This window comes from Nicotiana sylvestris, chromosome 1 (assembly GCF_000393655.2).
Source record: "Nicotiana sylvestris chromosome 1, ASM39365v2, whole genome shotgun sequence".
NCBI classification, from domain to species: Eukaryota; Viridiplantae; Streptophyta; class Magnoliopsida; order Solanales; family Solanaceae; genus Nicotiana; species Nicotiana sylvestris.
The window spans coordinates 5,774,879-5,790,389 of record NC_091057.1 but is presented as its reverse complement, the minus strand read 5'-3'; the positions used below and the strand labels follow the sequence as shown (position 1 = coordinate 5,790,389).

At 41.6% G+C, this 15,511-nt stretch overlaps 1 pseudogene; it reads left to right on the top strand.

Annotated features, from left to right (window-relative positions):
- The first annotated feature begins 1,653 nt into the window (after positions 1 to 1,653).
- LOC104221450 (ABC transporter I family member 10-like) overlaps positions 1,654 to 15,511 on the top strand; it is a 46,496-nt pseudogene continuing 32,638 nt past the window's right edge.

The window sequence follows — 15,511 nt, the reverse complement described above, 5'->3', positions numbered from 1 at the left end:
CAGAAATAGCCGAATGTCCTAAAAAAGGGCGCCAGAAGGCTGTTTTTGCAAGAACAGCCACCTGTGGTCATTTTTTCGAGGTTTTCACCGGTGAGCCAATACAACCTTAAAATCTTCAACCCCGAGGTGCTGAAAGGTCGTATTGGCAAAACCGAATTTTATTTTTAAATGAAAAGAAAAAAAAAGAGAAAAAAGATGTGTCCATTTTGTTTTTGAGTCAATTGAATCGTGATTTTTGCTTAACCACCCTAATAAATGTGCAAAAAGAGCACGGGTCAGAATTTGCTAATAACAGTCATGAGCAAGGTCCCTTTGGAATTACATATGTGGTGGGATGATCTAGGTAAATCGGGACAAGACACGGTCAATATATATCTGGGAGGCGTCACTGGGTTGCTGAAGATTAATCCTAGGGGAGACATCGTAAAGGCGTTGGTTACATTTTGGGACCCGGCCCATAACGTATTCCACTTCTCAGATTTTGAACTTAGCCCAATATTGGAAGAAATAGCTGGATATATTGGGAGTCCCAAAGTTCCCCTGAGACACCAGTACCTGATTGCTCCAAGGGCCGTGCACAGATTCCTAGACTCTTTGAAAATAAGTAGGGGGTCCACAACCCAGACTTGGCAGCCGGTTTTTGTACTTTGCAGTTTATATACAACAGATATGGTCATATATGGGGGTTCAACAAGCTGAAAAACAAAATCTGCAGCAAAGGAAACCACCTTAAGTGGGAAGAACATAGGTGTTTTGCTTTTATGGTGGCCTTTTTGGGACTCGTGGTGTTTCCTACAAAATACGGGAATATTGACATACGAGTATCTAGGGTTGTTAGCACTTTGCTTACTCAGGCCAACAGCACCCTCGCGCCCATGATAATAGCTGAGATCTTCCGCGCTCTCACAGCCTGCAAAGCCAGAGGAGACTTTTTCGAGGGGTGCAACATGTTGTTGCAGATGTGGATGATCGAACACTTGTGCCATCGACTTCAATTTATGAGTTGTGGGTCGACAGAAAAAACATGCATAGAAGAATTTTACACGAGGGTTGACGGGATCAGCTTGCTAGAGGGGGTCACAGAGTGGGTAACGCGCCTCCGTTCCATCACTGCAAACCAAATAGAGTGGACATTTGGATGGCTGCCTATGGATGAGGTCATATACATGCCAGCCACCGGGCCTCACTTCCTCTTGATGGGACTTAGGAGTATCCAGCTTTGTGCCCCATATTGGGTTTTGAGGCACCCCGGGAGATGCCAGATAGTTCCGAGAGATGAAGATATTAGTGCTCAGGTAGCTGAGATCGAACCTAACAGTCAATTTCATGAAGCAGCAGTTCGTCAAATTTGGAGCGAATGTCAATACTTAACAGCCAATACCTGTGTACGTGATCGATCCAAGGGTGAGGTTTCGCCAGAGAAATTGAGTTTGGAAGGCCGGCCAAAAGACCCCACCTTCAGGAATTTGTTGAGGCATCACAAGAACAGTGGGTTTGGTTGGCCAAGGAAAACAAGTACAGAGCCACAATAGGAAAATCGGAAAAGCAAATCAGAGAACTTCAAGTCGAGAGTAGCTTGCAAGTTGCGGCAGATGAAGGAGAAAAGAAAAGGCTAGCCAAAGAAAATGAGACCCTCGAGCTCAAATTCAGAAAATGAAAGAAGCGGCAGAAAATCCAGCACGAAGCGACAGAGATGAAACACTTATAGCTAACCTGAGGCAGAAAGTAAATGACTATAGTTTTGATTTGAACAAGGCAGAAATTGAACTAGACAAGGCTCGAAAACAATTGGCTAAAAATGCAGATGAACGAGCACGCCTGGTTAATCAGTTGAAAGAAGACGAGGTCGCAGGGTTAAAGAAAAAGGTCATCGCCACGAAAAACAAAATAATCAAACAGGCAAAAGACTTCAAAGTTGAAAGGGAACATTGTTATACAACATTGGAGCAATTAGAAATAGATTTGCAACAACTTCAGGAGCAAAATCATGCGGCTGAGCAAACTCTGGAAGCCAGGGCCCAACAGATTGGACATTTGTTACAAGAAAAGGGCGTCATAAGAGAGAGAATTAGAAACATCAATGACTACATCGTTATGAAGTGCCAGATCTGTGAGGATATGACTCGCACTACCTTTTTCGCAGCAGTGATGACATTTGTCAAACAGATAATGAACGACTTGGACCGACTTCAAAGGGAGCTTGCATATAGGCCCGCGGCGAGACTGAATGATGTCCCCCGGGCACCAGGAGCATTGATGTATTCATGATTTTTCGTTTGAGTCTGTATGTCCTTTTCTGTTAGAGTCTGTAAGTCATGTTGAGTTTGTATTTTATATCTGTCTTCGAGTCTGTATTTCCTTTTGCTGGAGTACGATAACATATTTTCAGAGTCTGTATTTCGTTTTTGCATCAGAGTCTGTTAGTCTTTTGGAATTTGTTAGTTTTGGGTTTTTGTAATGGAAGCATTTGTTTTTTTATGAAAACTAAAAATCCCAAAAAATGTTTTATTTACTTTCACACTTATCTCCCAAAACTACGCTCGGTCTGATTCATGCGGGGTCATGATACGTAGGCAATCTCCATAGGATTCGACCATAACCAAAAGACAGAAAAGAAAAGAGAAAAGAAAAGAGGGGAAAAATAAGAGAGAGAAAGAAAAAGAAAAGAAAAATAGAAGAAAGAAACGATGGCGATGAGAGGATAAAGAAAGAAAAAGAAAGAACAAAGAAAAGCAAAGAAAGAGAAAAAGAAAGAAATTTGCAAATGGAAAAGCCGGGATGACGCAAGCAGCCAAACAAATGCATGATAGAAACGATTAACTGCTTAGGTGCATTCATTCCTCAAATGTGCGATTACCAATTTGTTAAAAACCTAACCGCTAACAATGTTGTTGTTGATGCATTGAGCTCAGGCAGGTGGTTAGTTGGTTGGCATTCTGGAAACTCACTCATACAACACCCGATCGAAAGACAAGCTGAATATGGCCAATCAGGAATCAGAAACAAGTATTATCGACCCATCGAAAGAAGTGGAAGAAATGGACGTTAATGCAATGAGGGAGGAAATGTATGCTAAAGCAACAAATGGCGGAAATGTACCAAGCCTGGGCAAAGGGGCATCCATGGCCAGTTTATCCCGCTAACCTCGCTTATATCCCACCACTGGCTCAACCTCAGGAACCTCCAACTGTGAACTCATCTCCAACCTTTCCCCTCTACCAACAATGCCAAGGCACCACTTCTCATACATCACAAGCTCCTCCACCCAAACAAGTCCCATACCCTCCTCCGCCAGTCACTCTTGTTTTTGTGGCACCTCCACCTGCTACATTACACCGATCCTTTAGTGAATCTCTGTTCCAGACTCACGACAACCAGTATTATCCCCCTGAACCTACCTTCAAAGTTCCAGAACCCGATTCTTACACCCCTCATCTTGATCTCACGACAGAAACCGAGAAGCCACCCAAAAATTCTGAGCATGAGGAGATGATCAGAAAGGTCAAAAGCTTAGAACAATCATTCCGAGATATGAGGGTGTCAAGTAAGTGTGGCCTATAAAGATTTATGTCTGTTCCCAGATGTTCAGTTACCAGCCGGGTTCAAGATGCCCAAGTTTGATCTGTACGACGGGCATGGCGACCTAGTAGCACATTTAAGGGGATTTTGTAGCAAGATGACAGGAGCAGGAGGAAGAGATGAATTGCTGATGGCATATTTCAGCCAGAGTTTGAGTGGATCGACATTATAATGGTATACCCGACAAGATCACAGCAGGTGGTACACATGGGACGATTTGGCCCAAGCCTTCGCCTGTCATTTCCAGTACAATCTTGAAATTATTCCAGACCATCTGTCATTGACAAAAATCGAAAAGAAGCCCGGTGAGAGTTTCAGAGAATATGGGTTCCATTGGAGAGAACAAGCAGTGAGGGTTGACCCTCCGATGAAAGAAAGCGAGATGGTTGATCATTTCTTGCAGGCTTTGGAGCCCACTTATTTCGGTCACTTGCTGTCAGCAGTGGGCAAATCCTTTAATGAAGTTGTAAAAATGGGAGGCATGGTTGAAGAGGCACACAAGTCCAACAAAATCATGAGTTATTCAGTAATCAAAGCGACTACTCAGTACCATTCAAAACGGTACTGGAGGTGTGCTCGGGAATAAGAAGAAAGAGGATGTTGCGACAATTGAGTCAGGAGCTTGGGTTGGACCCAGAAACCTTCCATGTTACTATAACCAGCCTCGACCCTATCCCCAAACTTATCCCCACACTCCATATAACCCACCACAACACTATTACCCACCGCCAGATCCCCATTTTTCTGCCCATCATGCACAAACCTATACCCAACCTCCCGCTCACGTACAATGGCGTGTGCCAGCTCCACAAAACCCATACCAAGATCTACAAAATAACTATCCACCCCCAAAAGCCTACAGAAATCCTCCTGGAACAGGTTTTCGACCCAATCAAGATTTTAAGAATGAGAGGTTGCAGAAGTAGAAGACTTTCACTCCATTGGGAGAATCATATACTAGTCTATTCCACAGACTGAGACAGTTGGGTATGTTGAATCCGATCGAGGCCAAACTACCGAATCCCCTTCCCATAAATCTTGATCGCTCGGTGAGTATTGTTCAGGGGCCCCAGGACATGACACAGAGAAGTGTTGGAAACTGAAAACAGCTATGCAAGAGCTTATTGATACTCATCGGATCGAGGTTCAGGCCCAAGAAGCACCAAATATCAATCAAAATCCGCTGCCAGCTCACCATGAGACCCATATGATTGAGTTGATACACAAGGGAGGGGAGCCTAAGAAACCCTCGCAGACAGTGATGATGATCCATTCCAGTGAAACCAGTTCAAAAGAAAAGGTAACCAGTGGGAAATCAGTGTTCCAGTTGAAAGGGGTAGATAATAAGCCAGCTGTGGTAGCCGAGAAAGGGTCGTCAAGCACTGTTGCAGTGAAACTAGAGAAAGCTAAAGTGGTGGTACTAGGGGTTACAAGTAAACCTGTTGTGGTTGTGAAGGGTGCTCGCACAGAGCCTGTTATTATAAAACTAGTAACTCAGCTTCCAGTAATCAACAGCAAGGCGGTCCCGTGGAATTATGAATGAGTGACAGAAACTTACTAGGGGAAAGAAGTTAAAGAAGAAGTGTGTGAGACTCATGGTTTGACTCGATCGGGGAAATGCTTTTCCCCCGAAGAGTTGAGGAATGCTAAGACTTCAAAAGATAACCCAGTATTGGTGAAGAAAGCCATGAGGAAGAAGAAGAGGAGTCCTTGAGAAAGATGAAAGTGCAGGACTATTTCATTGTGGAGCAGTTGAGGAAAACACCGGCTCAGATTTCATTATTGTCATTATTGATCCATTCCGATGAGCACCGTCGGGCTTTGATGAAGATCTTGAACGAGGCCCACGTTCCTGACAAAATCTCAGTAAACCACTTGGAAAAGATAGATAACAAGATATTTGAGGATTAACAGAGTCACTTTTTCGGATGATGAGTTGCCCGTGGAAGGGTACCGAGCACAATAGAGCCCTCTATCTGATGGTGAAATGCGAAGATTTCGTGGTTACTCGGGTACTGGTTGACAATGGGTCTAGCGCAAATATTTGTCCTCTCTCCATGTTGAACAAGCTAAAAGTGGAGGATGAAAGAATTCACAAAAACAGTATTTGCATTCGGGGATTCGACTGTGGGGGTAAAGATTCAGTCGGGGACATAGTGCTTGAGCTTACAATAGGGCCGGTGGAGTTTACTATGGAATTCCAGGTGCTCGATGTGGCTGTTTCTTATAATCTGTTGTTGAGACGACCCTGGATTCATGCTACCAAAGCGGTCCCGTTTATTATGCATCAAGTGGTCAACTTTGAATGGGATCGACAGGAAATTGTTGTACACGACGAAGATAATTTTTGTGTGCCCAATGATTCCATTGTTCCGCTCATCAAGGTTGAAGATGACATGGGGCCGTGGGTTTATCAGGTTTTCGACACAGTATGGGTAGAGAAAATTCCGGAAGGAAAGTGCGTTCCAACTCCAAAGATGGTTGCGACATCAGTCATGGTATCCGTTAAAATATTGAAAAATGGTTTTGTACCGGGCAATGGTTTGGGTGCATCTCTGCAAGGTATTGTGCAACCAGTTTCTCTTCCAAAGAATCTGGATACTTTTGGTCTCGGGTTCAAGCCTACAGTTGCAAATGTGTGACGATCCCGCAAAATGAAACAAAAAGCATGGGCATTACCAAAGCCAATCTCGCATCTGTCCAGATCATTCGTTAGGTCGGGTATCAAAAAGCTATTGTTGTCAAAGGTTCCTGGATCATTGATTGGTGATGATGGAGACTTGGATAAGGGACTCAAAAGGTTGTTCACCGAGGTTAACATGGTTGAGGCTGGGGAAGGGTCAAGCAAGGCAGATGTGCAATTCGTAGGACCACGTGCAAAAATCAACAACTGGGAAGCTACTCCTCTTCCTATCCGGAGGGAGTCTTGGTAGTGGGTTTTGATTTTCTTTTAGTTGTCTGGATTATTCTAGGGTCTGTAATTCAGATATTATGTTCCATCCAGTTGGATGTGTTAAAACCATGTTATCTTTAAATTTAATGAAATGCAATTGTTCCTTTTCCTTCATTTCTTCTAATTTTATTTTTGTTTTCTTCTTTTGTACAGTTCTTTTTATGCTGACATCAATGACATGACATTCATGAGGAATCTTCGGCCCAGTTTTAAAGGCCAATCTAACTCTGAAATAATAATACAAGAAATTGAGTGTGATGACGAGTTGGAATTTGATGATGATGAGGCCTATGAAGAAATTAATAGGGAATTAAGTCATTTTGAGGAAAATCCCAAACCTAATTTGAACGATATAGAAGCACTTAATCTAGGGGACCAAGATAATGTCTGTGAAACTAAAGTAAGTGTCCATTTGGAATCACAACTCAGGGAGGGGATAATCAAAGCACTGTTCGAATTCAAAGATATTTTTGCATGGTCCTATGACGACATGCCGGGTCTAAGCACTGATTTAGTGGTTCACAAGTTGCCCACTAACCCGGCGTTCCCTCCTGTCAAGTAGAAGCTGAGGAAATTTAAGACTAATATGAGTGTAAAGATCAAAGAAGAGGTCACCAAGCAGTTCGATGTAAAAGTCATTCGGGTCACGCGGTATCCCACCTGGTTAGCCAATGTCGTGCCTGTGCCAAAGAAGTATGGCAAGACCATGGTGTGTGTTGACTATCGGGATCTCAACAAAGCGAGTCCAAAAGACAATTTCCCATTACCGAACATCCATATCTTGATTGATAAGTGTACCAAACATGAGATTGGTTCTTTTGTGGATTGTTACGCGGGTTATCATCAGATCTTAATGGACGAGGAAGATGCAGAAAAGACGACATTCATCACTCTGTGGGGAACGTACTGTTATCTGGTCATGCCATTCGGCTTGAAGAATGCTGGGGCAACCTACATGAGGGCAATGACAACAATATTCCATGATATGATACGCCAGGAAATAGAGGTGTACGTGGATGATGTGATCGTAAAGTCTAGAAAGCAGTCTGACCATGTCAGGGATCTAAGGAAGTTCTTCCAAAGGCTTCGCTGGTATAATCTCAAGCTTATTCCTGCAAAGTGTGCTTTTGGGGTGCCGTCTGGAAAGTTGTTGGGGTTCGTAGTCAACCGCCGAGGTATTGAACTAGATCCATCAAAAGTCAAGGCTATCGAGGAATTGTCACCTCCGAGGAACAAGACCGAGGTGATGAGTTTGTTGGGGAGATTGAATTATATCAGTAGGTTCATCGCTCAGCTCACGACAACTTGTGAGCCTATCTTCAAACTATTAAAGAAACATACTACGGTCAAGTGGACACATGAATGTCAGGAGGCGTTTGATAAGATAAAGGGGTATTTGTCAAACCCACCCGTGTTGGTCCCGCCAGAACCAGAGTGACATTTGATTCTGTATTTGACGGTTTTGGACAATTCATTCGACTATGTATTGGGTCAACATGATATCACTGGCAGGAAGGAGAAGGCCATCTATTACCTCAGCAAGAAATTCACATCCTACGAGGTTAAGTATACTCACCTTGAAACACCATGTTGCGCCCTAACTTGGGTGGCACGGAAGCTGAAACATTATTTGTCATGTTATACTACTTATCTCATATCTCGCCTGGATCCATTGAAGTATATCTTCTAGAAGCCTATGACCACAGGGAGGCTTGCAAAGTGGCAAATCCTGCTCACAGAGTTTGACATTGTCTACGTGACTCGTACTGCAATGAAAGCACAGGCCTTGGCGGACCATCTGGCCGAGAATCCGTTCGATGATGATTATGAACCTTTGAAAACTTATTTCCCTGATGAAGAGGTGATGCACATTGAAGAGTTGGAATAAGTTAAGAAGCCGGGATGGAAACTTTTCTTTGATGGGGCAGCAAACATGAAGGGCGTGAGGATAGGAGCGGTACTTATTTCTGAAATAGGGCAACACTACCCTATCATGGCTCAGCTTCGTTTTCACTGTACCAACAACATGGATGAATACGAGGCATGCATTCTGGGTTTGAGGTTAGCTGTGGATATGGGTGTCCAGGAAGTCTTGGTCTTGGGTGACTCGAACCTTCTGGTGCACCAGATTCAGGGAGAATGGGAAACACAGGATTTGAAACTTATACCATATAGACAATGTTTGCATGATCTTTGTCAACGGTTTCAGTCAATAGAGTTCAGGCATATCCCAAGGATCCATAATGAAGTTGCCAATGCTTTGGCTACTCTGGCGTCAATGTTACATCATCCAGATAAGGCTTATATGGATCCTTTGTAGATTTAAGTTCGTGATCAACATGCTTACTATAATATGGTGGAATAAGAACTTGATGGGGAGCCATGGTTCCATGATATCAAAGAATACATCAGGATGGGGGTATATCCGGTACAGGCCACAGTGATCAGAAAAGAACAATTCGGCGATTGGCAAGTGGATTTTTTTTCAGTGGAGGGGTATTGTACAAAAGAACCCCAGATCTGGGATTGATAAGATGCATAGACGCTAGGAAGGACATAGCCATCATGACCGAGGTACACTCCGGAGTTTGTGGACCGCATATGAGTGGGTACGTTCTGGCAAAGAAGATCCTCCGAGCAGGTTATTATTGGCTCACTATGGAGAAGGATTGCATCAGTTTTGTGCGCAAATGTCATCAGTGTCAAGTGAATAGAGATTTGATTCATTCTCTACCATCCGAATTACATACAATGTTTGCACCATGGCCTTTTGTTGCTTGGAGCATGGATGTCATTGGGCCAATCGAGCCAGCAGCATCAAACGGACACAGATTTATTCTGGTAGCCATTGATTATTTCACCAAGTGGGTTGAAGCGAAAACTTTCACATCTGTGACCAAGAAAGTAGTGGTCGATTTTGTGCATTCAAATATCATCTGTCGATTTGGGATCCCAAAGGTAATCATCATGGACAATGGCGCTAATCTCAACAGTCATCTGATGACGGAGACATGTCAGCAGTTTAAGATTATACATCGCAATTTCACCCCATATCGCCCTAAGGCGAATGGAGCAGTCGAGGTAGCCAACAAAAATACAAAGAAGATACTTCGAAAAATGGTGGAAGGTTCTAGGCAGTGGCATGAAAAGCTGTCGTTTGCATTGTTGGGTTATTGCACTACTGTCCGTACTTTAGTAGGGGCCATTCCTTATTTGTTGGTGTATGGCACGGAGGCAGTAATACCCGAAGAAATTGAAATCCCATCTCTTCGGATTGTCGTTGAGGCAGGAATTGATGACGTTGAATGGGTCAAAACTCGCTTGGAGCAATTAAGTCTGATTGATGAAAAGAGATTGGCAGCAGTGTGTCATGGCCAATTGTACCAACAGAGAATGGCAAGAGCATATAACAAGAAGGTACGTCCACGGAAGTTCGAAGTAGGTCAGTTAGTGTTGAGACGTATCTTGCCTCATCAAGCTGAAGCAAAAGGAAAGTTCGCCCCAAACTGGCAGGGGCCATTTGTCGTAACTAGAGTGTTGCCCAATGGCGCATTATATTTGACAGATGTAGAAGGGAAATGTGTAGAAATAACTATCAATTTCGATGCAGTCAAGAGATACTATGTATGATTTCTTTGTTTGATTGTACTTGTTTGTATTTGGTATATTTTGAAGATTGAAGTGACGAAGGCGTTTTGCTCTACTATCTAAACACTTTATCCCTCATTACCCGTTTTGAGCCTTATTTATTTTGCTTTCTTTCATACCCCTCTTTCGGAATCAGTAGTGAATATTAGAAACACAAGTGTGAAATATAAGAAAAGGAAGAAAAAGAAAAGATAAAGGAAAGGAAAGAGAAAGAAAACAATGAAAAAAAGGAAAAAAGAGAAGAAAAGAAAAACAATAAAAGCAAAAAAAAATGAAGAGAAAAGCAAAAAAGGAAAAAAAAAGAAAGAGAAAAAGAAAAATCACAACAACAAAGTAATTTCTATGACATAAACTACGTTCGACCTGATTTCTTTTAAGGATACCTAGGTAGCCTCACGGTTTGGTCCCATCAAAACAAAAATCCAAAAGTCCCCAAGCAAGAAACTGGGACAGAAGTTGTGGATGTTGTGAGAAGCCTGATTCCGAAACTTGTAATTCTAACCCATTTGAATTGTTTTGAGCCTTTTATATCCTTTCTTTCCAACCCTGTCCAGAAGCCTACATTACGGTCCAAAGAAAGACCTTCTGATCAGTCTTTGAGAAATGCCAAGTCGAGCAGGTAAATGTAAATCATGTCAGGCGCAATGCTCTGGTTCAAGCATGAAAATAAAATGAGAGAGTCTTATTGGTTAAAACCTTCACAGGCACCGTAAGGCGATGGGAGTTGAGAGAAATAAAAATGAGAGAGTCTTAGTGGTGAAAACCTTCACGGGCACCGTAAGGCGACGAGAGTTGAGAGAAATTAAAATGAGAGAGTCTTATTGGTGAAAACCCTCACGGGCACTTTGAGGCGAAAGTGAGTCGAGAAGTGAAATGAGAAAGGTTTGTTGGTGGAAAACTGTTTCAAGGAACCGCAGGATAAACAATGTCAAGGTTTGGGTGAAGTAATCAGATCATGGAAATTCTGAGGCAACATAGTACGGCGACTGAAAATTGATTGGTTGGACAGATTGGGCCGATTAATCCGAAATGAATGTCATGATCATCGGTACCAGATGTCCCACTCAGATAGGTTTCTTTTTCTTTTCCTTTTGTAGCAGTCATTTGGTTTTGGATTCTTCTTATCCTTAACCCGCAAAGTCATTGCATTTCATTTTATTTTGGGTTTATTTATCTAAGATGTTTCAATGTCAGTCTTGTTCAAAGCAAGTCAAAGCTCACTACCAACTTCCAAAATTGCAAAACACATCGTGGTCAGAGCATACTGAGGATAACATGATGTAAGAGGGGGATAGAAGGAATCACCGGAAGTTTCATTGGTGGAATGGTTCGGTAATGTCATGGGAGACGCAAAGGTTCAGATAAAAAGGCCAGAGGTAAAACAACAGCATGGGTATAGAACACTCGGTTCGTCAAAGGTCATGGGGTGTGAAAGTCAGTCAGAAAGTCAAAGCGGTTCATGGCCAGTTCGGGGAAGCAAGTCAAAATAAAACAATGCAGCGGAAAGATCTTCAGCAAGAATGCCATCATCTAACCACCATTTTAAACTGACAAATTTTCTTTGATTGAAACAGGGGTAGAAAAGTTCGTTTGCTTCAGAGTAACTCTCTGTGGAGAAAGGCAGTCACCAAACAGGTTTGATTTTTGATTTTCAGGACCCTCCTGAAAAATGGGACCTAGTTTAAAATTCAAAACAATCATGAGTAGCATAATCTAGCATAATTGTAACCCCAAGGAATATAAGTTGGCTTCAAAGTTTGCATGTTTGAGATAGTATTTAATTAAGAGTTGTCAGTACCCTCCTGAATAATGGGACCTAGCTTTAAAATTTCCATGGGATAACAAAATTTAGCGTAAGTTCTGGTGTAGGGTAATATAAGTTAGCCGTAAGATTGTCACTCTTAAGATAAAACTTGACTTTGGATTTTCAGGACCCTCCTGGATAATGAGAGTAGTTTAAAGATCCTCTTAGATAGCAAGACTTAGCAGAAGTCACACCTGTAGAAGATATAACTTAGATTTAAAATTGTCGTTTAGTTAAGAGTTGTCAGGACCCCCCTAAATAATGGGACCTAGCTTTCTAATTCTTAGTAATACTTGGTAATATGATTCAGTTTTACACTCACATCTGTGCCCAGCCACCAAACTGGGGCAAAAATAATTTCTTTGTTTTGTCTATGTTAAAGTCAGGAGCCCGCCTGGAGAGTAGGAAATGCTTTCAAGCGTAGCAGTCAGGAGCCCGCCTGGAGAACAAGGGAGTACAATTTAAATTTTAGCTTTCAAATTCTTTTTTTGTCTGAGTTGAAGTCAGGAGACCGCCTGGAGAGCAGGGAATACATTCCAAGTTAGAAGTCAGGAGCCCGCATGGAGAGCAGGGAATACATTCAAGCGTAGCAGTTAGGAGCCCGCCTGGAGAACAATGGAGTACAATTTAAGTTTTAGCGTTCAAATTCTTTGTTTTGTCTATTTTGAAGTCAGGAGCCCGCCCGGAGAGCAGGGAATACATTTCAAATTGAAGTCAGGAGCCCGCCTGGAGAGTAAGGAATACTTTCAAATGCAGCAGTCAGGAGCCCGCCTGAAGAGCAGGGAATACTTTCAAGCGCAGCAGTCAGGAGCCTGCCTGGAGAACAAGGGAGTACCATTTAAGTTTAGCTTTCAAATTCTTTGCTTTGCTTATTTTGAAGTCAGGAGCCCGCCTGAAGAGCAGGGAATACATTTCAAGTCAGCAGTCAGGAGCCCGCCTGGATAGTATTGGAATACATTCACGTTTTGAAGTCAGGAGCCCGCCTGGATAGCATGGGAATACATATCAAGTTCAGCAGTCAGGCACCCACCTGAAGAAGGGGAAAACATCTCAGTTTACAATTCAAGGTGGCAAAAATAGACGTTTCCGAGAGAATGGAGGACAATAAGGCAACAAGAAACACAAGATCAAGTTGGAAGATATAGATAGGACTTTTTTAATCCATAGATCATAGTTTAGTCTAGCTTCTTGTTTTATTTTGACATGGCGTAATAAGGGAGTTCAATAAGCAGTAGCAACAGCAGCAGCAACAATGAAATCACAGCTTCATGGTAGTCCCAGCTACCAAAACTTTCCGAACTACAGTGACCTGATTCCTTTTTAACCAAGGATATGTAGGTTACCTCGGAAGCAGGGTGTGGTCAAATCTTTCAAAAATGCTTCCCACGGAGTATTCAAACGGAAAAAAATCACTCGTATCCGCTCACTTTATCTTTGCACGAAAACTCTTCGTGTTTTCGGGCAAAGAGGGGCAGCTGTGAGCACGTGATTTTTGCCCTATATGAATTACTCCCATAAATTCAAAACAAAATAATTTTTTCTCATTGTTTACAATTTTGGGGATTTTTGTGGCATTTCCTGTTAATTGTTTGCATTTTGTTTGTGCATTTTAATTAGTGAAAAATACCAAAATATGTTGCATTTGCATTTAAGGTTAATTTTACATTTTAGGATTAATTAGAAAATTAATTGTTGCATAAAATGGAAAATCACAAAAAATTTAGTTTAATTTGCACTTTTAATTTTAAACTTTGATTTTGAGTAGTTTTCTTTTGATAATTTATTTTTAATTAATTGTGTTAATTATCATTTTAGGGTTAATTAGTTTTTTTAGTTCTATGAATTAATTTTGGATTTTAATTAGATTTCGAAAATTAAAGGAAAAATTGAAAAAAAAAAGAAAAGAAGAAAAAACAAAGATGAAATCAGATTTTTCTTCTTTGGGCCAAAGTCTCAACAAATCCCCAGCCCAAACCTAACATCATCAGCCTACCCACCCCAATCACGCAGAAACCCGGCCCAAATCACCCAAACCCGACCCATTCCCCACATGTACACCCACAGAAGCCTAATCCTAAATCCCTAACTTAGAAACGTGACTGTTCATCATCTTCTTCATCTCAACCGCGTTCAACTCGCCAAATCTCAAGCGAGTGAACATCAAACCTCACATCACGCGTTCCCCCTTCTCTCCTCTTACCACGGATAATGGTTTCTAACGCCAATATTCCCCTCTCCTCTCACTCGCTCAAATTTGGATTTATTTAACGATTGGAAGGTTCTGGAGGAGGATTCGTTGGATGAGTGTGAGGCGTTGGATTGATTTCACTCAATCCGAGCCCCATATTCATCAAGGGGTTCGTTCTCAAAAGGAACTGGATCCAATTTTGAGAGGGGATTCAAAAAAATATTTTGAGAAAAAAGTTGAAAGGTTTTATTTAACTTCTGGGTTTCTATTCTCTTATTTGATTTCTTCTCTTAAGAGTTCTTTCAAAGTAAGAGAAGCATATACAATTTTTTATTATCTGAGTCCGACTTTGAGTTCCAAAGAGATAAAAAAAATGAATTGAAGTTCGACCTTGGTTCTATTGTTGTTCTGCTGAGTTGCTATTGAACCTCGCTAGTACTAGAAGGCAAAAGGCGTATCATTATGGCTATAGTTATTGAAAGAAGTTTGCAACTTCAGGTTCGATTTTCTTTCTCCCATGTAACTCTGTTTTTAGGCTGTTCTTGAGCTATGGAATTTCTGAGTTTGCATCGCTTTGTTGCTGTCATTCAAGCTTGTGTGGGGTTGAATCAGTGAATTTGAGTTTAGTTCCTTATCGATCTGTGACTAGTTGAGAGTTTATTTTTGTAAAGTCTGTCGAGCTATGTCGATTTTCTTTGATGTATTGTAGCTGAAAACTTGATTCGGGTCTATTTGTTGACATGGTTTGGACTTAAAATTAAAGGTTGACGTCCAGTTGTGTGAGCTAAGCTTAACCTTGAAGTTCTAGGAATTGGAAAAATAGCTTCTCATTTCTACTTTAATCCTAATTCATTGAGTGTTATTATATTTATGAAGTGGTTTGAGGATTAATTGTTCTACTGATTGAAGATGTTGAGATTGCTATATTTTCTTGCTCTTGTTCGAAAATTTGTATGCCTTGTTTCTGCTACAAGACTTCTGCTCTTTCGAGCTATTGAAGAAGTCAATTTGAGCAGTTGTTGGCATGCCCTGTTTTGCACTGTCTAGGCAGCTCTATTTCCTGCTCTTGTTCGAAAAATTCTGCACTGTTTGGCCTGTAGCAGCTTTGATTTACTAGTAGTTTATGTGTCTATCTAAGTTTTGCTTGGTTTTGCGATTGCTAATCAGCCAAAGGGAATCATCAGCAAGGCTATTGTGTTGTCTGCTTATCTGATCAGTCTGGTAGCCATGAAATCTTGTAAAAGCCTCCTTGCGCATAAGTTTGGTTGAATTTTGTTGGCTTTCCATATCTGTGCTCATGAACATTCTATTGTTGTCAGTCCAGTTTAACATTTCAGTC